Source organism: Neofelis nebulosa, chromosome 4 (genome assembly GCF_028018385.1).
Source record: "Neofelis nebulosa isolate mNeoNeb1 chromosome 4, mNeoNeb1.pri, whole genome shotgun sequence".
Classification (NCBI taxonomy): domain Eukaryota; kingdom Metazoa; phylum Chordata; class Mammalia; order Carnivora; family Felidae; genus Neofelis; species Neofelis nebulosa.
In genome coordinates this window covers 159,954,926-159,977,139 of record NC_080785.1, presented here as the reverse complement: position 1 = coordinate 159,977,139, position 22,214 = coordinate 159,954,926, and the positions used below count along the sequence as shown (strand labels likewise).

The 22,214-nt window shown below is 53.6% G+C and overlaps 2 long non-coding RNA genes across 2 annotated transcripts in view; one reads left to right on the top strand and one right to left on the bottom strand.

Annotated features, from left to right (window-relative positions):
• LOC131510525 (uncharacterized) overlaps positions 1-22,214 on the bottom strand; it is a 70,667-nt gene that overhangs the window by 43,973 nt on the left and 4,480 nt on the right. The gene's annotated exons all lie outside the window — the stretch shown is intronic.
• LOC131510524 (uncharacterized) lies at positions 836-2,281 on the top strand. Its single transcript, XR_009261079.1, has 3 exons — positions 836-1,149; positions 1,468-1,588; positions 2,149-2,281. It is a non-coding gene; the product is annotated as an uncharacterized LOC131510524 (long non-coding RNA).

Here is a 22,214-nt window from a genome sequence, read left to right as displayed (position 1 = left end):
AAGACCAAGAGGCAGGAACCATGGGAGACCATCTTTGATGTTGCCTACCACAGGAACTAGGCAGATATCTGGGGGAAGGGCAGAGGGAATAGCCTGTGCGTGCAAAGGTCCTGAGGCAAGAACAAGCTTGGAGTGTGGTCAGGACAAGAGGGACAGTGTGGGTGGAGCATGGACTGTGGAAAGGGAGGAGTAGAACAGGAAGGCTGACATTTTCTCTGAGAACAATAAGAAGCCACTGGACTATTTCAAGGCAGGTCACAATGTCATGCGATTTCATTTTGAGAAGTTTCATATGATACTTACAGAAGTAATAGGTGCCTGGAATTTGCTTTAAAATAGTCCATAAATGGGGCACCTGAGTGGCTCAGTCGGTTGAGCGTCTGACTTCGGCTCAGGTCATACTCTCACGTTCGTGAGTTCGAGCCCCGCGTCAGGCTCTGTGCCGACAGCTCAGAGGCTGGAGCCTGCTTCGGATTCTGTATCTCTCCCTCTCCCCCTCCCCTGCTCATGCTCTGCCTCTCTCTGTCTCTCAAAAATAAATAAATGTTAAAAAAAATTTTTTAAATAGTCCATAAATAAAATAAAATAAAATAGTCCATAACAAGAAAAAAAAGTTGGGAGGTAAAAGGTGAAACAAGATGGGCAAGACGAGGATTATCACTCAAATCATAGGAGGTTTTCACATGCTTCTATTTTTGCATGTGCGTGAAGTTTTTCTATAATAAAAAAAGGAAGTAATAACACATCATGTATCTGGTTTGGGGGGGGGGGTGACAACAGTGGGGGATCCTGGGCGGAAGCGGGCCAGACGTGACTGCCAGAGTCCAGGCTAAAAGCCCTCAACATGGCCAAAACTGGATGCTGACAACACCAAGTGTTGACAGGACAGTGGAGGGACTAGAACTCTCTCATCCGCCGCTGCTGGGTGTGAAACAGTTTGCCACAGGCCTTCGGTCTCATGAAGTCGTGCGCTTCGCACACAGCCTAGCGACCCCACTCCCGGACGTTTACCCGAGAGGAACGAACACATAACGTCTGCGCAAAGACAGATCTGTTGGCAAACGTTCGCGGCGGCTTCGCTGTGACCTCCAAACCGCTGGAAACACCCCAAACGTCCACCAGCAGGGGGGCACAGATGAACAAGCCGAGGTCCGTTCACCCCGCGGCCTGCCGGGCAGCAGTGAAGGAGGCAAATCTGACAATGTTTGGGGCTGAGAAGCGGCGGGCCCGGCGAAAGAGGCCACCCTGCGCGGTCCCAGGGGCACGAAGTTCTCCAAAAGTCTAGACTAAGCCGCAGCGATAGAAATCAGAGCAGTGATTGGGGCGGCGCAGAGAGAGGGCTGGGACACCTCTGGGACCTTCTGGATGCAAAGGGCGCAGACTCCGTGGCCTGCGGCCGCCGGGCCCACGCACCTGTCGAGGCGCGCAGGCGTGGGAACCTAGCGGCTGTAAACGGACTCTCGCCAGGGAAGGTGATGCCAACCCCGGTGTGAAGGCGGCGGTGTGAGCAGTGGGATTCCGATTTCAGCTCTGAGGCAGAGTCCACAGGCCGTGCAGGCGCCCCTTGCAAGCCCCTGTTCGCCCCCAGGTAGGGGCGGGGCGGGGGAAGCCCAGACCTCCGTCCCCGCCGGGACGCGCTGGCTGGCGGGTCTAAAAGCTTCGTGCAGCGGCCCAGGCGGTCGATAGCAGACACCCCGGCTCCCTCCGTCCCGCCTGCCGGGCAGCCCGGCCCCTTCCCGCCAGCCCAGCCTCCCGGGGGGGGGGGGGGGGGGGTGGTGAAGGGGGTGGGGACGGCCGGGTGGAGCCCCGAGCCTGGCGCTGGTCCCCCTCCCGCACGCCCCTCCTTCTCCACCCCTGACACTTACCCTTGTCCCGGAGGCTGGAGGCGGGGGTGGGGGTGGGGGGCACCAGCCATCCCCGCAGGGGGCTGCCGGGGGACGCCCCTGCCTGTGCCCACTTTTCCCCCCATTGAAGAGGCCCCGGGAGCCCAGATGGCTCCGTGAAAGGTAGGAGCTGTCTTCCCTCGCCCCGGGCCGAATAAATCTTTGACTTAGAGCCACGTCTTTGGGGCCATTCAGGCTTGGGTTCATTCATTCATTCATTCATTCACCTAATATTTATTGCGCGTCTAATCCCCCCCTGCCCTAGTGGAGTAGACATCCTAGACCGGCACGGGACAACGGATACGACGAAGCCACAGATAAGGGCACATGGGTAACTTAAAATTCCCCAGCATCCACGTTTTCAAAAGTGGAAAATAAATAGATGCAATTAATTGTAATCCTGTATTTTATTTAACCCCATCTAGGCAAACTCACCCATCCAACATGCAAATCAATAGAAAAAAAAAAATGAGTAATGAGCTATTTTACATCTTTTTGTCCGTACTAAGTCTTAGAAATCCGGTACGTTTTCCCTTGGAGCAGCCCTCAATTCGGGCTGGTCGTTTTGAAGCACTCAGTAGGTACATGTAGCCGGTGGTGACCACGTGGGCTGGCACAGGCCAGGAGGATGGCAGGGGGCAGGAGCATGATCTGACTGTTAAGAAAGATCCCTTTGGCTGCTGTGTTAAAATAAATGGGGAAGAGGCCGTGACTTACCTTGAAATGCGCTAAGAAATGAGGCGCCCGGATAAAACAAGCTATTCATTAGCGCCAAAAAGAAACAAGCTATCAGGTGAAAAGACAGGGCAGAACCTTAAATGTATATTGCTAAGTGAAAGAAGCCAATCTGAAAAGCCTAGGTACCATGTGATTCCCACTCTATGACATTCTGGAAAAGGCAAAACTCTGGAGACGGTAAAAACACCAGTGCTCGGCGGGGGGGGGGGGGGGGGGGGGTGCTGGGAGGGATGAACAGGTGGGGCACAGAGGATTTTTAGGGCAGTGAAAATACCCTGTGTGTGTGACGATAATGGTGGACAGAGGTCATTCTCCATTTGTCCAAAGCCACAAAACGCACAGCACCCAGAGTGAACTGTAAGGTAAGTTATGGACTTGAGTGGTTAGGAAGGGTCAGTGTGGGTTCATCAATTGCAACAAATGTACCCTCAGGTGGGGATGGTGATGACGGGGGAGGCTGTGCATCGGCAGGGACAGAGGGCACACGGGAAATATCTGTGCTTTTGCCGCAAGTTTGCTGTGAACCTAAAACCGCTCTAAAGGCAATTAAATTCTTAATTCACAAAAATGTTAATGAGGTGGGTGGATAGATGGAAAGAAGGACAGATAATGACAAATCAAGCCAGATGTCAACTGTAGACGCCAAGTGATGGGTGTTCACCAGACAATTCTTTCCATTTGTCTGTACATTTGACATTTACGCTAAATCGTGGGAGAATAGAGTGTATTCATTTCCTGTGGCTGCTGTCACAAACGGCCACAGACTAGGGGGCTCACCACAACAGGATTCTTATTCTCTCAAAGTTCTGGAGGCCAGAAGTCTGAAATCAAGGTGTCTTCGGGGCCACGTCCATTGAAGGCCGTAGGGGAGGATCCTTCCAGGCCTCTCCTGGCTCCTGGAGGTCCGGTGTGCCCTGGCTTGTGGCCCCATCATCCCGATCTCTGCCTGTCTCTCTTCACACGGCCTTTCCCCTCTTGTTTTTTAATTTTTTTTTAACGTTTATTTATTTTTGAGAGAGAGACAGAGCGTGAGCAGGGGAGGGGCAGAGAGAGAGGGAGACACAGAAACTGAAACAGGCTCCAAGATCCGAGCTGTCAGCACAGAGCCCGACGCAGGGCTCGAACTCACGAACCACAAGATCATGATGTGAACTGGCATCCGAGGCTCAACCGACTGAGCCATCCAGGTGTCCTGGCCTTTTCTTCTTCTGTCTCTTATAAGAACACTTGCCAGTGGATTTAGGCTCACCTGTATAATCCAGGATGCTCTTATATTGTTCCTATCTTAATTCTGCAAAGACCCTATTTTCAAATAAGACCACATTCACCGGGCGCCTGGGTGGCTCAGTCGGTTAAGCAGTTAAGCGTCAGAATCCTGACTTCAGCTCCGGTCATGATGTCACAGTTCATGAATTCGAGCCCCCGATCGGGCTCTGCACTGACAGAATGGAGCCTGCTTGGGATTGTCTCTCCTTCTCTCTCTGCCCCGTGCCTTCTCTCTCTCTCTCTCTCAAACGTAAATAAATAAACTTAAAAAAGACCACATTCACATGATCCAAGGGTTAGGACTTGGACATATCTTTTTGGAGGCACAATTCAACCCACAACCCATGAGGCCACGTCTCACAAATCAGCCGTGGGACCCCAGCACGTGGCACAGCCTCTCTGAGCCCGTGTCAGTGGCGCACAGTAGGTGCTCAATAAACAGAAGCTATTGTTTCCATCATCCCCAGGGCCTCTCCTGGCAGGTGGTCCACTTGTAAGCAGCCTCTGGGAGCCAGACTTCATGTTGCCAGAGCATCAGGAACAGGGTCTGGTGCCATCTGGAGGAGAGGGCAGTGTCCTAGTGGATGGCCCAGGCTCTGGCATCGGAAGGACAAGGGTTTAAATCCCAGTCTCACCACCCGAAAAACACGGTGACCTTGGGCAGGTGGCTTTGAACCTCTGAGCTTCAATTTCCTCATTTGTAATGGGAGAGGGATGCCGTTCATTTACTTAGCAAATATTTATTGAGTATCTACTATATGCCAGGAGCTGAGCGTGAAGGGTGGGGATAGCGTCGAACAAGAGGGACGAGGTCTGTCCTCAGCGGGAGCTGAGTGATAAAAACAAGAACTGTGCTACTTAGAGAATTTAAATGAGCTGATGGGTTGCTGTAAACAGGTCAGAAGAGAGGGCTTCCCGGAGGAGGTGATATTAACTGGAGTCTAAATGACAAGAAGAAGCTGGCTATGTGAGAACCATCGGGAAGGGCGTTCCAGGCAGAGGGAAAGGCCAACGATGGCAGTCTTGGTTCCAAGGCTGGGATGATGGACTCAGTCATTTTTTCATCCACTTATCTGTCCAACACATGTGTGTTCAGCACTGCTCACTGTCCGCAGACAGAGCCGTGAGCGAAGAACAAAGAGTTCCTGGCCCACGGCGAAATACTCAGTAAATGTCAGCAACTACTGATGGTCAGGGTATTTGGGGATCTCTCGGAATCCCTCCTTCTCAGTGCGCTTCCCTGAGGGAAACACCTCTGCCCAAGACCTTCCCTCCGTAGTAAAAATGGCTTCCCTGTTTTTATTCTGGTTGTAAGAGGACGCGTACCAGGGACAAAGAGAGAAATACCTGGGTTCTCACTTCGTCGAAGAAAAGTATGGTTAGCTCAAAGGGCATCTTTCTGGATGTTTCTCTGGGCGTGCAGGCGTGCGTGTGCACACACACACAGGTATGCACACACACGTGCACACAGGCCTACGAACGCCTACATATGTGCACATGCTGGCAGCCATGCATACACAATGCACACACAGAAGCATGCAAACACGAGTGCATTCACACCCACAGACGCTTGTGGACCCGTGCACTCGTGCATGCAAACACACGTGCAAACACGTGCATGTACACGGGACCAGGGTTAGGGTGAAGTGAGGCCGATCTTTGAAACCAGGGCCAGTCCTGGCTGTATTTGAAAATGTGGTGCTTTGGGGTGCCCGGGGGGCTCAGTCGGTTAAGTGTCCGACTTGGGCTCAGGTCATGATCTCATGGCTTCTGGGTTCGAGCCCCACATCGGGCTCTGTGCTGATGGCTCAGAGCCTGGAGCCTGTTTCAGATTCTGTGTCTCCCTCTCTCTCTGCCCCTCCCCCGTTCACGCTCTGTCTCTCTCTGTCTCAGAAATAAATAAACGTTAAAAAAAATTTTTTGGGGGGGCGCCTGGGGGGCTCAGTCGGTTAAGCGGCCGACTTCGGCTCGGGTCATGATCTCACGGTCCGTGAGTTCGAGCCCCGCGTCGGGCTCTGTGCTGACAGCTCAGAGCCTGGAGCCTGTTTCAGATTCTGTGTCTCCCTCTCTCTGACCCTCCCCCGTTCATGCTCTGTCTCTCTCTGTGTCAAAAATAAATAAACGTTAAAAAAAAAAATTAAAAAAAAATTTTTTTTAATTTTTTAAAAATTTATCTTGATGGTGGAGTTTTCTGACACTCCCTTAGACTTTGCTCCTCACTTGCCACTCCTTCATCTCAACCCTGGTGTGCACACACACGTGTACACACTCACATACCTGCGTGCACACGCCTGTATGCACACGCTTATGCACACATGTGCACGGGGTCACACACACACGCCACAACCCACTAACGGGTGTGAAGTTGAACCAGTTGGTCAGAACCATCAGTCACCCTGCACCCCCCCCACAGTCCTTTCTCCCAGTCGCTACATAGGAGTCCAGTGACATCAACCAGAGCCTTGAAGAGAAAAATACTGTATTTGTGAGAACGACCTGCCTTTCAAAATGGAACAGAAGAGAATAGAAAATATCAGAACTCAGTGCACAGAAATAGGATAAATATACTCCGGGAAACTTTTCTTCAGTTCTGAACCGGGGTAAGACTGCCTTGCGTTGTGAAAAATTAACGCTCTGATGCATGGTCAAAATGCTTGAAATATGTGGCTACATTATGACGTTTGAAACCTTTGTTCTTTTTGTTCCTCTCTCTTCTTTTTTTGAAGTCCCATGTTTATTACAGCATACCCCAAAACTGAACCCGGCTGGGTCCCTGAATATCTGTTTGGAAGAAATTCCGCAGTCACTTGGTATTTGAGAAGCCTGTGTTTAGGTTTTATATGAAGTAAATCTAAATTCGTACAATGTTCAAACAATTGATATTTTCACACATATCTGTTATAGCACCTACATTTAATTTAAAGATGTCTTATGTAAACCTTGAATATCATATATCGCATTTATCTGTATTCAACATTTACGTGTTAAATAGATAGCCATTATAGGGGCTCCTGGGTGGTTCAGTCGGTTAGGCGCCGACTTGGGCTCAGGTCACGATCGCGCAGTTCGTGGGTTCCAGCCCCGCGTCGGGCTCTGTGCCGACAGCTCGGAGCCTGGAACCTGCTTCCGATTCTGTGTCTCCCTCTCTCTCTGCCCCTCCCCCACTCACACTCTGTGTGTGTCCCTCTCTCTCAACAATAAACACTAACAAATAATTTTTAAAAATATACGGCTGTTATTTCGTTTGAGGCGTGAGGTGTGAGGTCACACGATATTGACGAATGTACGTTTGCTCATTTTCATTTTCTGCTATTTATTTAATCAACCTCATAGAGACGGACACTTTCCTTGTCTTCCAGCTTTCCTTAAGGGTTTTCATCGTGGTGTAATAACAGTGAGGCGCTGAGCATTTCATGGAGTCCTCACGATGTGCCCAATGCACAGGTGAGAACATGGGGGCTCTGGTGGCATTAATTTACGTGCCTGAGAGCACACAGCTCACAGATGGCAGCAGCAGGATTGGAACCCCAGCCGTCTGATTATGGGGCTCTTAACCAGCCTGCATGACACTTAGATCTTTGCATGTTCCCAGAAATGGACCTGCTGGGTCGGAGAGTTCACACAATTAAATGTTTAACACAAACATCTGGACCGCCCTCCATGAGGGTTGTATCATTCTACACTCCCATAAGGGTGCGCAGGTGTGCATCCCCCAAACTTCACACATGCTGATAAGCTTGACAAATAAAAATGAGTCTTTAGATGATAAATTGTCAGATTGTGCATCCTTGCAAGGGGTTTGTTGACTTTGTATTATTCTTCTGTGAGCCTTTTATTTATGACCTGTGCCCATTTCACCCGTGGGATATTTGTCTTTTTCCTATTGATTCATAAGTGCTCTTTGCATATTAAGGTTCTTAGCGCTTTGTCTGCCATATACGTGGCCAAGAATCTACTCTAGGACCACTTGACCTGGGACCACTTTGAAGGCCACACAGGTCTGCTTTGATTACCCATCTGGCCTCAATGAATGTTTTTGTTCTGACGTGTCTTTGCTGCAGGCTGTATTTTACTGGTGCCTCAGAAGCAAAAGGGGAGACCCTGAGGTCTTATAAACCTCAGTCTTATCCAAACTGACATTTGAACAACACCTCAGCTTTCCATGGCAAGAAAGTTCAAGCCTAGGAGTCAGGAGCCCCAACTTTCTGCCCCAACTGCAATGACGGACTGAGCTGCTTCCTCCAGGTTCAGTCAGAGGTGTTGCGAATTCTGTCCCACCCAGGGCGGTCCAGCCACGCCCACCTCCTCCAAGCCACGCCCACCTCCTAGAGTAGAGCGGAAGTGGCAGACAGAAGAGGTATGAGTGGCATCTCCAGCATGGTCTGGGAGACTGTGTGAGGGGCAGGCAGGCAGGAGGGGTCCCCGGCCTCCATGGCTGGCAACCCCTTGGTGCCCCCAGCACCCTCCAGATAAAGGAAAGAAGGCCCCGCCTCCTTGGGCCTGCCTACTTTTCTCACCCACTTTTTTTTTTTTTTTTTGACAATTTGGGTGGAAGTGGGACCGAGGTGTCGGTGTATTTTATTTTATTTTATTTTTAATGTTTACTTATTTTTGGGAGAGAGAGTGAGAGAGACAGAGTGCAAGCAGGGGAGGTGCAGAAAAAGAGAGGGAGACACAATCCCAAGCAGGCTCCAGGCTCTGAGCGGTCAGCCCAGAGCCCAATGTGGGGCTTGAACTCACGAACCCTGAGATTATGACCTGAGCCGAAGTCGAACGCTCAACCGACTGAGCCACCCAGGCGTCCCTATTTTGTTTCTAAAGTTTATTTATTTATTTTGAGTGAGAGAGGGAAAAACGAGTGGGGGAGGACCCCAGAGAGGGAGAGAGACAGAATCCCAAGCAGACTCTGCACCCTCAGTGCGGAGCCTGATGAGGGGCTTAAACCCACAAACCCATGAGATCGTGACCTGAGCCAGATTAAGAGTCGGATGCCCAACTGACCCAGCCACCCGGGCGCCCCTCACCCACTTCTTCATATACTCTTATATCTGGCTTCTCTGTGCCCAGTTTTATTATCTGCAAAGTGGGGACAATGTGAATGATCACAAGAGTCAGCCTCTGTAAAGGGGTTGGAATGGTGCCTGGCACATAGTAGGTGCTCAGTAAACAATATCACTGTTTTAGTGTCACTGTTTGCTGTACTATTATTTCTTTTTATTTTAGAGAGAGAGAGAGTGCAAGCAGGGGAGGGGGGCCGAGGGAGAGAGAGAATCTTAAGCAGGCTCCCTACTCAGCATGTAGCCCGATGTGGGGGTTGAACTCACGACCCTGAGATCATGACCTGAGCTGAAGTCAAGAGTCGGACCCTCAAACCACTGGCGCCCCTGTTTATTGTAATAATTGAGGATTAGGTGTGGGATGGAAACACAGGGCCCTGGGGTACCTGGAACCCGTCTTTACCTGGCACCATCTGGGTGGACCCTGGGAGGGGGGGAACTGAGGCCCCACCAATGACCCTCCTTGTCCTCACCCAAATCCCTACCCCAGCCCCTCCAAGGCCCAGAGGGGCCCCCTGGGAAAGTGGCACCGTGGGGACTGCTGCCCAGCACAATTACCGTTTTCATCCTCATTAAACCACATTTTCATTCTAATTAGAGTTTCACTGCCTCCCAGAGAGAAGGGCCGATTACTTTTCAGCATCATTACCAGCCTCTCCCTCCCTCCCCACCCTGCCCAGGTGCCTGTTCCTTCCACACCGGCCAGCCTCCATATCTCCCTCTCTCTCTCCTCCCTCTCTCTCTCCCCCTCTCTCTCTCCCCCTCTCTCTCTCCTCCTCTCTCATTCCTCCCCCCCTCCTCCCTCTCTCTCTCCTCCTCTCTCATTCCTCCCCCCCTCCTTCTCTCTCCTCCCTCCCTCTCTCTCTCCTCCCTCTCTCCCTCTTTCTCTGTCTTCTCCCTCTTTCTCTCCCCCTTTCCCTCTCTCTCTCCTCTCTCTCTCCTCCCTCTCTCTTCTCCCTCCCTCTCTCTCTCCTCCCTCCCTCTTTCTCTGTCTTCTCCCTCTCTCTCTCCCTCCCCTTTCCCTCACTCTCTCTCCTCACCACCCTCCCTCCCTCTCTTCACTAGAGACTAGCATGGTTTATTCATGAGTCTCCTACTGGGTGCTGAGCTGGGTGTCAGGGACCTTGACCTACTGCACTGTCACCTTACCCCTGGCTGCTCTAACTCATCTTTTTCCTTCCACACACACCCCTCCGAGTACACCCTGTGATTTATTTGGTCTGTTTATCACCTACCTTCACTCTCCCAGAATGTCAGCATCCGCCCATATCCCCACGGCACTCCTGGGAGCAGACCCCCTTCCTCCAACAGCCAGCCCCCCCCCCCAAGCCCCCACAGCTGGACCGTTCCCAGGGCCAGTGGAAAGTTCTGGAGAACAAACGCAGTGTCGGAGCGGCCCTTGCCCGGGTGAGACTGATGGGAGTGCTGGATAAATACCCCAGCTCCCTCGCCCCCTGGTGGGAAAGCTCTGAGGGTGTGCTCACCCTGGTGTCCCAGTGTCCCCAGTCCCCAGCGGGGGACTGAGCCCCACCTGTCAGCAGTAGAGACTCACTTGTGAGCACGCCTTCCCCGATAGCCCTCCCTTCCCTCCCCCTCTCTCCCCTTCCCATGCTTCCTGGGGTCCACCATGCCCGGATCTCTGGCCCCTCTGGAGGTTCAGGAAGTCCAAGAGAGTTTCTTCCCTACTCAGCGCCCGAAGGACGGGCTACGAAACTCCTGCAGCTTTCCCTAGGACAGAAGAGTCATTTTAACCAGGCCGCAGCCTCCCTGGGCAGCTGTGACCCACATTTGAAACAGGCTCTTGGGGTGCTCCCTTTCGGAGGGGTGGTAAACTTCCTGGCACTTCTGGGGGGCCGCTTCGCCCCATTTAGTGCACCGGCCCTCTCCCATCCGCTCCCTTTCTGGCAGAAGCTGCTCTCGAGCATGAAGGTGGGAGCCGGGATGTTTCTGGCAGGCTTGTTGGCCACCGTGCGGAGCGGGAAACAACCCGTGGTCCACGGACAAAGGATGAGGAAATCTTAGCCACGGTGCCGGGGGCACCACGCAGCTTTGGAAAACGGGACAGATGCCTGCTGTAGGATTTTAGGGCTGACCAAGCGAAGTGCCATAAAACCGGGTGGCTGCATACAAGAGAAATCGATTCTCCCACAGTTCTGGAGGCCAGAAGTCTGGAACCGGATGTGGGCCGGGCTGGCTCAGAGGGACAATCGGTCCCAGGCCTCCCTCCCTCCCGGCCAGGGGCTGCAGCCCGGGTGTTCCTTGGCCTCTGGCCACATCTCTCCTCTCTCAGCCTCTGTCTTCGCGCGGCCTTCTCTGTGTTCCTGTCTCCTCTTTTTTTTTTTTTCCTTTTTAATACATTTTTTTAACGTTTATTCAATTTTGAGAGACAGAGAGAGACAGAGTGTAGGCAGGCGAGGGGCAGAGAGAGAGAGGGAGGGAGACACAGAATCCAAAGCAGGCTCCAGGCTCTGAGCCGTCAGCGCAGAGCCCGAGGCGGGGTTCGACCCCACGCACCGCGAGATCACGACCTGAGCTGAAATCAGACACTTAACCCACTGAGCCACCCAAGTGCCCTTGCTGTACTGGATTCAGGGCCCACCCTAATCCAGGATGACCTACCTCTGACTTAACTAACTACACCTGCAGAGACCCTATTTCCAGATAAGGTCACCTTCCCAGGTACCGGAGGTGAGGACCTGAGCATAGTTTTCGTGGAGACGTAAGTCAGCCCGCCCCAGTGCCCCGGCACTAATCATTCCCTTAAGGTGACCAGACTTGGCCTCCCGCCCTCAACCCCACACCCCCACGCTCTAACGCAGCCACAGAAGGCGTCCTCTCTCCGCGTTTCAGCCACCAGTCGTCACGACCTCACAGCGTGTTCAGCCCTGTCCTGAGCATTTTAGGGGCATTATCTTATTCAGCTTTCGCAACAATTCTGTGAAGTCCATACCGTGTCAGTCCCGTTTGACAGATGTGGAGACTGATACCCAGGTACACCGAATCCCAATTCCAGGTCACTAGGCTGGTAAGCAGCGGAGCTGGCCCCCGGGGCCTTTTGTCACAACTGTGGCTCCTGGTTATGACTCCCGTAACCATGGTGACAGTGTGCACCTGCCATGAAATGCACACACGGCCATTTATTTTTTCCATCAGCCGTTGGAAATCACACTCATGTCATGAACGAGGAGACCAAGGGTAAGTAACTTGGCCAAGGGCACACGGTAGGTGAGCAGATGTGAGCTGAACGTGCGGCCTTTCGGGGAACCACGGACTCCAACCCCTGGCAGACGGGGTGAGGGTCCCCTCCGGCCCAGGCGCTGCTCTGCCTCCATGGGGCCACACAGGGCCTCCTGCCTCTGGGGGTTGGGCCTGGGAGCAGCAGCCCTGACCCGTTAAGGGGGCACAAGTGGTACCATCCATGGGTCCCGCTCTCAGAGCATGCCGGGATCCCACAGCCAGGGCACAGCCGACCTTGCCCACCTCGGGGCCCAACTCAGGCTCCAACAGCCACACACCAAGGACCCAGGTCAGCCTCTAGGCCCTTCGGAGCTTGGGGATTTACAGGCAGCTCCCTCACCCCTCAGGGGTTATTAATTAATGCTAATTAATGTCTGTGTTCACAGAGCCAGCCAGGCCCCTGGGCCTGGAGCATCCGAGAACGGAAACTATGAGAATGCTGGCACCCGGCCAAGAAACATGGGTTATTCAGACTGGCACAAGCTGGGGAAGTGACTGAAGGGGAAACTGAGACACGGGTGAGGTCCAAGCAGCCCTGGACAGCTTCAAAACACTGCTTGCCACTTGGAAGGACGAGGAGACCAGCCTTGGAGACCCACGAGCTCCGGGTCCCGCCTCCGTGCCTCAGTTTCCTCCTCTGTGCACGGGATGGGAATTCGTTTTCTTCAACGTGTGAGGGGACCCATCAAGCTTTCATGCGTGTAAAATGCTTTGCATGTAAAACTTCCTTTCCCTGGCTGCCCACAGAGAGGCCTCGCGCAGCTCCCCCCCCCCCCCCCGCGTGCCTCAGTTTCCCTTTTCAGGCACACGAGGAGGGGGCAGGGCACCTCAGGCCCAATCTCAGGGAACGCTCATGAAGATCACTTCCAAAGGGCCTAATTAATCACACCATTGCTAGCACGGCGACGAGACAGTTCCCTGGCCCCTGATTAAAAACAGAAGTTTCCCCCACGTTTGCAGAGACGGAGCAGAAGGGAAAACAAAGACGCGCACACTCGCGCCAGATAAATACAGACTCAAACACACGCACGGCAGATAAACACACACTGGCACACCAGATCCACACACAGCCGGCTGCGGAGACCGGGGTGGGCCGGCACAGCCCAGCTCAGGCAGCCCGGAGGACCCACCCCCCCCGCAACAGTCACACGAAAGACGGAGACACCCCCCACCCCCGTCCGGATGCTGCTGAGCCCCAGCCACATCTGGGCCCTGCCCCCCCCCCCAACCCCCGCAGTGCACATGGCCAGAAGCCACAAGCGCGGGCGTGGGTGCCCCCCTACCCCCGTCCGAGCAGCCCTCGGCCCACGACAGAAGGAACCTGGTGGAAAAATATCCCTACTCCTTCTTCCGGCAGGTGCACGGCCCACGTGGTCCACATGGTCTCCCAGAGGCCCTCAGTCTCCTTCCTTCTCCCCCTCCCCAAGTTCCCTGCCAGGGCCTCCCGCTTTGGTCCCCGCTCGGGCCGCCGCAGCCACAGACTGGGTGGGCCTGGGGACGACAAACACGGACCTCTCCCAGTTCTGGAGGCTGGGAAGTTCAAGACCGACACTGTAGCCGCCTCACGGCGTGCACGTGCACGCTGGCCAGAAGGTTCCCAGCGCTAGATGTTTGACGAGTTCTGCAGACATGTCTAGTTGTCGCAGTTGAGGTCGGGGGAGGCCGCTGGCACCTCGGGAGTCAAGGCCAGGGAGGCCGCCAAAAACTCTACAGGGCCCAGAACAGCCCCCCCCCCCCCCCCGCCACCCCGCGGAGACCGATCCGGCCTGCAACGTCAAGGGCTGCGGCTGAGAAACCCTGGCCGGCAGGAACCCCGTGGGCCGCCCGCCTCGCCTCGCCCCACGCGGAAGGAGCTGAGGGCTCGCGCGGCCGCCCAATGCAGACACGCACAGGGATCCGCAGGCGGCCTCGGACCGCACCGACGCACTGTGCGCCAGGCCCTCGTACCAGGGAACCCGCGGGAACGTGCGAGCCTGGGACGGTCCCCACAAGGATGCGTAGACGGCCAGGGGGGCGCTGCCCCACGCCAGGTTCTGCTCCAATGGCTTCTTGTGAGAATAACTCATTCAGTCCGCCCAGCCACCGTCCCCCGAGATGGTTCAGTGACAATTAGGCACATTTTACAGATGAGGAAACTGAGGCCCAGAGGGGGGAAGCGCATGCCCAGTGACCCAGCTAGAAATCCAGACACGGGCGGCAGGATATGTCACATGTGTGTGAAGGCAGGGAAAGCAGGCTGCAAGGGGACCCTGCCTGCCGCCTGGGGGCTGAGGTGAGGAGGCTCAGGGAAGGCTTTAGCTTTCCCAAGGGATTCTGCAGCCCTTGGGTAACTAAAACATCCACGTTTAAACGTTTTTGTTTTTTTTTTTTTTACACCAGCGGACCCGCGAGTCGGACAAACCTTGGGACTCCACCCCCTGCCTCACTCACCGTGTTCTGGCTCTGTGATCCTGGGCCAGCCATGTAGCCTCCCTGAGCCTCAGTTTCCCCCATCTGTAAAGCGGGGGTCCGCCCACTCACTATTCCGCACGAGGGTGCTTCAAGGGCCCCCGCTGAGGACCCAGCCCCCTGCTCAGCTCCAACCTATAGAGGATTAAGGCGGGAGGGACACGTCGTAAGCGCCCTCTGCCCTCCACCTTCTCCCAAGCGTGGGGCTGCTTAACTAGTTTTGTGGGGAGCCCTCACTCCCGCCCCCACCACCCCCGCCCCCAGCACACCATCCCTGTGCGTCTCAGGCCCCAGGAGCTGGGACCCGTGCTGCGTCCCACGGCTTGGCGTCCAGATTCGGGGTCAGGGCCTGGCACCAGGAGGCGGACAGGGGAGCGGGCTAGATCCGGGGGTGCCTCCCGCCCCCCACCACCGCTTGGATTTTCCCACCTCTGCTTCCCGCCGCCGCAGCGCGGGGAGCGAGCGCCACCTGTGGGTCACCAAGGAGAGGTGCGTGCGACTCCGGGAAAGTGGGTCGCCTCTCGGTTTCTCCCTACCCAGGGAACCCGGCCCCCGCCCCTCCCAGAGCAGCATTGGAAACAGCCCCCGCCCATGGAATTCTCCTCTACGTACCGTTTACCCAGGCGCTGTTCCCACGCTTCAACCCCACCACCACCAATAAACATTTATTGAGCACCTACTACTGTGTCCGGGCATTCAGGGACACAGAAGAGACAGAACTTGAAACCTCCCTGCACTTCTGGAGCTTAACCGTCAGCGGCAAAGACAGAAAAGGAAGGGGACAGCAACTTACAAGATCATGGCTGGTTAAGTGTTTTAAAGGAGGAAGTAAACAGAGGGATGGAACTAGGGGTTGAGGAAGGGGAGTCCGCTCTGCATAAGGTGAGCGACGAGATTCTCTGAGGCCACAATGTTTGCACGCAGGCCTGAGAGGGATATGGCCCCTGCCATGCCGAGTCAGGGGGGCAAGGCCGTCCAGTGGAGGGCACAGTAAGTGCAAAGACCCTGGGGCAGCAAGGAGTTCGGTGTATTGGACAAGAAAGGATGTCAGGGTGGCCAGAGCAGAGAGGGACAGGTGGGGAAGGAGGGCAGGGCCCCTTTTGGAAGCAAATCTGCCCCCACTCTACTGAGTGGAGAAGGATAAATCTCACTCTGAGCCGAAAGCCATCCTTCACCACGCATCTGCACGCGGATCCCCTCCAGCCACCCCCTCCCCACCCACAATGCCAGCCCAGAACCAGGTGGCCCCCGCAGAGAAAAGCCCCATCCCCACACCACATCTCACTCCCCTGGGCTTTTGCCTCTGATGACAGTCATTCCAGTCACACCACCAAGGGGCATGTACAGAGGACAGAAATGGGGCTCGGTGAGTGGCCTAGGCCTTGGTGGGGGACCCAAAGTTGCCTTCAAACGTCTCCTTGGGGGATGCCAGGGGCTAGATTGTTGGGATAAGGGCAAAACGTGGCCCAGTATGTTTCGGGATTCTTTTTATGCCAGCTGCCCCATGCCAGGCATTCATGGGCACAGGGGTAGGGGGTCAGTGCTTCTGGCAAAGCCCCCACCTCGCCCCCTGGCCGCTTGAATGGGAGACCCAGGAACCACAGAGCCAGCCTGCCTCCTGGTGCCAGTGCCCCCTTGGATGAGGTGAGCACCCCCACTGGAGGGCATCCTCTGTCCTCTCGGAGCCCCCAGACTGTCCCATCCCTGTGTCCCTGACATCCTCAACCCCTTTTGAGGCTGGGGTCTCTGTTTCAGCTCCCCTCAACCAGGACCAAAGTTCTCAAGGGTTGTCACCAGTCCCATGCCCCGGATCCCAGCTGAGCCCAGTTCCCCTGCCTTCGTGCCCTCCAAGAGCAAAGTGCGCCCCCGTGTTGCCGGACAACCTCCAAAATGACTGTGCATGGAAAAGCTGGGGTTCCGCGAATGCCATTCCCCGGATCCCTGCCGTGGGTGCCATGACGGAAGCTGTGGGACTCACTCAGCACCATGAGGGGAACAGATTCCATCCCCCGTCCCCCAGTCCTGGCTGGTTTCCGCTTTGGGGACTGCCTGTCTCTTGGGGAGGGGGCGGAGCCTCCTGGGGCCTCTAATTATGGTTTCAGAGGCACAGACTTAATTACTGCCTTTCGAAGGGTTAATTACCCCTAATCTGTTGGGAATCAGGCAATTCTCGAGCCTTCTGAGAACCAAAATATTTCCCCTCCCAGAAGCTGCCAGCCCCCCAGTCCCTCCACCACTCTCGTCCCTCCAGCCCCCACCTTGGATCTTCTCAGTTTCTCTGTATGGAAGTGTGTGGTGAGCTGGGCAGAGTTGGGAAAACCAGAAACCACCAGTCTGCCCTCAAAGAGCCCACTTGCCGAGCCCGACACAGGCAAGAGCTGAATTCAGAGAAGGGAAGGCCCTGGCCAGAAAAAGCTGGGAGGACTTCCTAGAGGAGGAGGCTGAGGGCTGGTCTTAAGGGCCCTAAGTGATCCCCCGTGGGTCCAGGGCTCCTAAGATTCTGTCCTACCCAGAACTCTGCTGTTCCTGGAGAAGCTGGAGCTGACAGCTCCAGGCCTAGGGAGCCTGTCTGGAGTCTCAGTTTCCTCATCTGTAAAATGGGCCTGATATCTGTGGTCCCCTCAGAGTCCTGGCCGCTGACTGTGGTGGCCCCAGATGCACTAGGACTTTCTGCAGGTCACAGGATAGACCCAGGGGATTCTGAGAAAAGCTCGAGGACTGGTGAGCTGGACCAGAGCAGGCAAGGGAGGCTCCGAGGCCCAGTCGGTCAGAACAGGCTAGAGAGAAGGCCCACCCGGGACCGGTGGTCAGGCGGTTAGGCCACTGTTTCACGGAAGAGGTGAAGGCACTTACCAAGGGCACATAGCCTTCTGGTGGGGGAGCCAGGACTCACAGCCCCATTTGGCAGAGTCCCCGCATGGGATGGGAGAGGAGTAGCCTGGGAGGTAAGGAGAAAGAGCCATGCAGGAGGGCTGTTTGGAGGAAAGTTGAAGAGTTTTGACTCAGCTGTGTTGTCAGGGTGGGGTTGAGGCCAGGACGGAATAAGAATTAAATTAGAGACAGACGGGTGGCAAAAGGGAGGGAAGGAGGACGTGTAGGAAGGGGGGGGGGGTGAGAGAGGAAGACAGGGAGGGAGGGGAAGAGAAAGAGGGAGAAGAGGGAGAGAAGGATGGAAGGAGAGAAGGAAATTAGGAAGGAAGGAAGGAAAGAATTGAACAGGAGTATTTCAGTTGCCAGGAAAAATCCAAACCCAAACTGGCTTAAGACAAAAAGAATTTATTTCTTCATGTAACTGAAAAGTCTAAGGAATGTTGGCTTCAGGAATAGCTGGATCCAGGCTCTCAAGCAAAGTAAGGTCCCCCTGTCGACTAAGCTTTCCTCTGGGGAGTTTTACTCTCAGGCAACGATTTCCCATGGGGATAAAATGGCCCTAGCAATCCCTGGCTTCTATTTGATCAGCCACAAAACTCCAGGGAAAAAAGAGAAGCCACTTGGCCAAGAGTGCTAGCAAAACTCTGGTGGCTACCTCTCATTGGACAGACTCTGGGTCACATGTCATTCAGAAACCAATCGCTGTGGCCAGAAAGGATGGAATGTGCTCATTGGCCAGGCCCCAGACATGTGATCACTCCTGGTGCTGGGGGTGGGTCCAGCCCCACCAGACTGGCAGAGGGGAAGGAAAGCATTGATTCTGCGAACGTTTACTGATCACCTGCTGTGTTCCTGGCCCTGGTCTGGGTGCTGGGGATACAGCAGTGAACAAGGCAGAAAAGCCCCTGCCCTTGTGAGGCTGACACTCCAGGTAAATACGTGAATTACAGCGCCATCCCAAGGGGATGTGTGCTGCGGGGAAAATTAAAGCAGAAAAAAAGGACAGGGGCTGCGGGGAAAGGATCTGAGACTTTAATAGGAGGTGGTATCTTAGCAAAGACAAGAGGCAGAAGGAGTGAAAATATCTGGGAAAGGGTGTTCCAGACAGAGGGAACAGCCCAGGAGGAGATCCTGAGGCAGGAGCATGCCCCATGTGTTTGGGGAACAGCAAGGAGGCCTGTGCAGCTGGAGGGAGGGTGGGAGGCAACAGGACCAAGCATGCAGGGCCTTGTGGGCCTCGAGAGGATTTGGGGTTTTACCCTGAGGAAGGTGGGAGTCGCAGAGGATTCTGAGCAGAGGAGGGACAGGACCTGACCTGACTCAGGTGCCCACAGGAAGAATGATGGTCAGCCCAACAAGGTGGCCCTCATACACACACACACACACACACACACACACACACACACACACACAGATTTTATGTGTAAACGACTGGCCTTGTCCTCATTGTGAGCTAGTCTTTCACCAAAGGCTGGGTCTCTATCCTGCATAGCCTCCGCAGGTCTGCCCAGGAGGACAGGCCACTGGGAGTTCCCCTCCCCACGAGGCAGGGAACCCTCACAACACCCCGATCCAGGACATGCTGCTTTTTGCCCTCTTCATGCTGGGGACAACAGGTGTAGCTGGGGGCACCGGAGGCACGACCCAGCCTGAGGTTTGGGAAAGGAAGGAAGCTGGGTCACCCAGAGGCCGACCTGGGAGGGGAAGGCCGAGGAGAGAGGAGCTGCCCCCTCCAGGAAGGCACAGGGGTCTGTTGGCCCCGCTGACACCTTGCTCTGTTTGGATATCAAGGCTCCTGCACAAGCCCCAAGTTACTGGAAGGGGCAAGGGTGGGGTGGCAGGCCCCGTGGTCGGGCTGGGTTCAGAGCTGGTGATGGACGTACTGATAAGGGCCCTAGAGGTTGGATTTCAGCCCTGAGAGAGTTGGGCAACATCCTGTTTGGGCATACTGCTGTGGCTCTCTCTCCAGCGGCCTGGCCTGGCCCTGGTGGGAGAAGTACAGGCAGGGGAGCTGGGAGCCAATGTTAAAACAGAAATAGCCACCCCACCCCCATCAAGAATAGGACAGACACTTGCAAGAAGAGAACCAGAACAGCGACCTGGGTCCTGCTTCGCGTCCTACACAAAAAGTAACTCTAAATAGGCTGTAGACGTAAATGTAAAACCCGAGACCTAAATGTAAAAACCTAAATGTAAAAACCTAAATGTTTCTCTCTCTCTGGGAGAGAAACATACAAAGAAATCTTTGCGACCTTGGCTTAGGCAAAGATCCCTTTGCTCTATCACCAAAAGCACGCTCCGTGAAACAAAATGTTCGTAAATTGGACTTCGTCAAAATGAAGATTTGTGCACTTCAGAAGACTTAAGGAAAATGAAAAGAAAACCCGCAGCCTTAGGGGGAAATATGTGCAGATCGTACCTCTGGTGAGGGGCTTGTATCCAGAGTATATAAAGAGTTCTCAAACCCAACACTAAGATTTAGTGCTCATTCGTGTTTAGGACTCTAACCAAGGTAGAAATAGAAAGGAACTTCTAAACTTTGACGTGGCACCTACAAAAAGGAAAGAGAGAAGGAAAAGAAAGAAAGAAGGAAAGAAAGAAAAAGAGAGGAAAGAAGGAAGGAGAGAAAGAATGAAAGAAAGAAAAGGAGAAAGAAAGAAAGAAAGAGAGAAAGAAAGAGAGAAAGAAAGAAAAAGAAAGAAAGAAAAAAGGAAGGAAAGAAAAAAAAAGAAGGAAAGAAAAGGGGCGCCTTGGTAGCTCAGTCAGTCGGGCCGCTGACTTCGGCTCAGGTCATGATCTCGCGACTTATGAGTTCAGGCCCTGTGCCGGGCTCTGTGCTGACAGCTCGGGGCCTGGAGCCTGCTTCAGATTCTGTGCCTCCCTCTCTCTCTTCCCCTCCCCTGCTTGCCCTCTGTCTTTCTCTGTCTCAAAGGTGGACATTAAAGAAAAGATGGACATTAAAAAAAAAAAACTTAAAAAAAGGAAAGAAAAGAAAGTGAGAAAAAGAGACAAAGGAAGGAAAAGAAAGAAAGAGAAAGAAAAAGGAAGGAAGGAAAGAAAGAAGAAAGAATGAAAGAAAAAGGAAAGAAAGAAAAAGGAAACAGAAAAAAGAGAAGAGAATAAAAGAAAAAAGAGAAAAAAGAGAAAAGAGAAGGAGAAAAAAGAGAAAAGAAATAGAAAAGAGAAAAAAAGGAAAAAGAAAAGGGAAAAGAAAAGAAAAAAGAAAAGAAAAAGAAAAGAAAAGAAAAGAAAAGAAAAGAAAAGAAAAGAAAAGAAAAGAAAAGAAAAGAAAAGAAAAAGGGGGAAGACCACAGCACATGTAAAACTTGGTTGTGAAACAGTGAAAGATTTCCCCTGGAGATCAGGACAAGAAAAGAATAGCTGTTGTCACCACTTGTTTCAACATCACACTAGAGCTTCCCAGGCGGGGCAACAAAGAAAGAAAAGACCAGAGAACATGTACAGATCGAAACGTAATAAATAAAATCTTCACCATTTGTGAGTGACGCAGTTAGTAACTGGCGGATATAACGAAATCTACTGATGAACTAATGGGGTTAAGTGAATTTAGCAAGGTTCCTGGACACAAGGTCCGTATGCAAAAATAAATTCTATTTCTCTATACCAGCAACAAGCAGTTGAAAAAGAATTGTTTTAAAACTCAGTAAGAAAACCAGAGTCCCCGGGGCACCTGGGTGGCTCTACGTGTCTGACTGTTGGTTTTGGCTCAGGTCATGATCTCACAGTTCCCGGGTTCAAGGCCTGCATCGGGCTTGGCGCGGGCAGCTCGGAGCCTGCTTGCAATCCTCTCTCCCTCTCTCTCTGTCCCTCCCCTGCCTGCGCTAAAGAAAAAGAAGCCCGAGTCCCAGTTTGAAAATGAGCAAAGGATTTGAGCAGATACTTTGGCAAACAGCATGGCAAATACGGGTCAATCTGACAGTCTCTTAAAAAGTTAAACACACATTGACCACAGGATCCAGAAAGGAAAGCATACGTGGACGTGAGCATTATTCATGACAACTAAGAGGTGGGAACGACCTGAATGTCCTTCACCAGAGGAACGGAGAAACAAAGTATGGTCCATCCGTCTGATGGAATATTACTCATCAACGAGAAAGAACAGCCGTTTGATAATTGCGGCAACGTGGATGAGCCTCAGAAACAGACCGCATACAAAAAGCCAGGCACAAAATACTACAAAGTGTATGATTCCGTTTGTGTGGCATTTCTAGAAAAGACAAAGCTGTAGGGAGAGAAAGCAGACGAGAGGCCGAGGAGGAGAGTGGAGAGAGATTGCAAGGGGGACGAGGGGACTCTGGGGTGACAGAAGGGTTCTCAGACGCTGGTTTGTGGTGATGGTTGTACAACTCAGCAAAATGTACTAGAAATCATTGAACTGTATGCATATGATGGGCAAATTCTATGCTAAGGAGGGGCGCCTGGGGGGCTCAGGTACTGAGCGAGTGCAGTTTTAAGTTGGGGGTCAGGGGAGGCTCTCTGCGGAGGTGATGTCTGAGCCAAGACCTGAAGGAAGCGAGAGAGCCATGTGGAGATCTAGGGAAGGAAGGCAGCAAGCAGGGGAAACTGCAAGAGCAAAGGCCCTGGGGCGGGAGCATGCCGGGAACAGTGGGAACAGCGAGGAAGCCACTGGGCTAGAGGGAATGGTGAGGAGGAAAGGAGGAGGGGAGGGCAGGGAGGGGAATGGGCAGAGCCT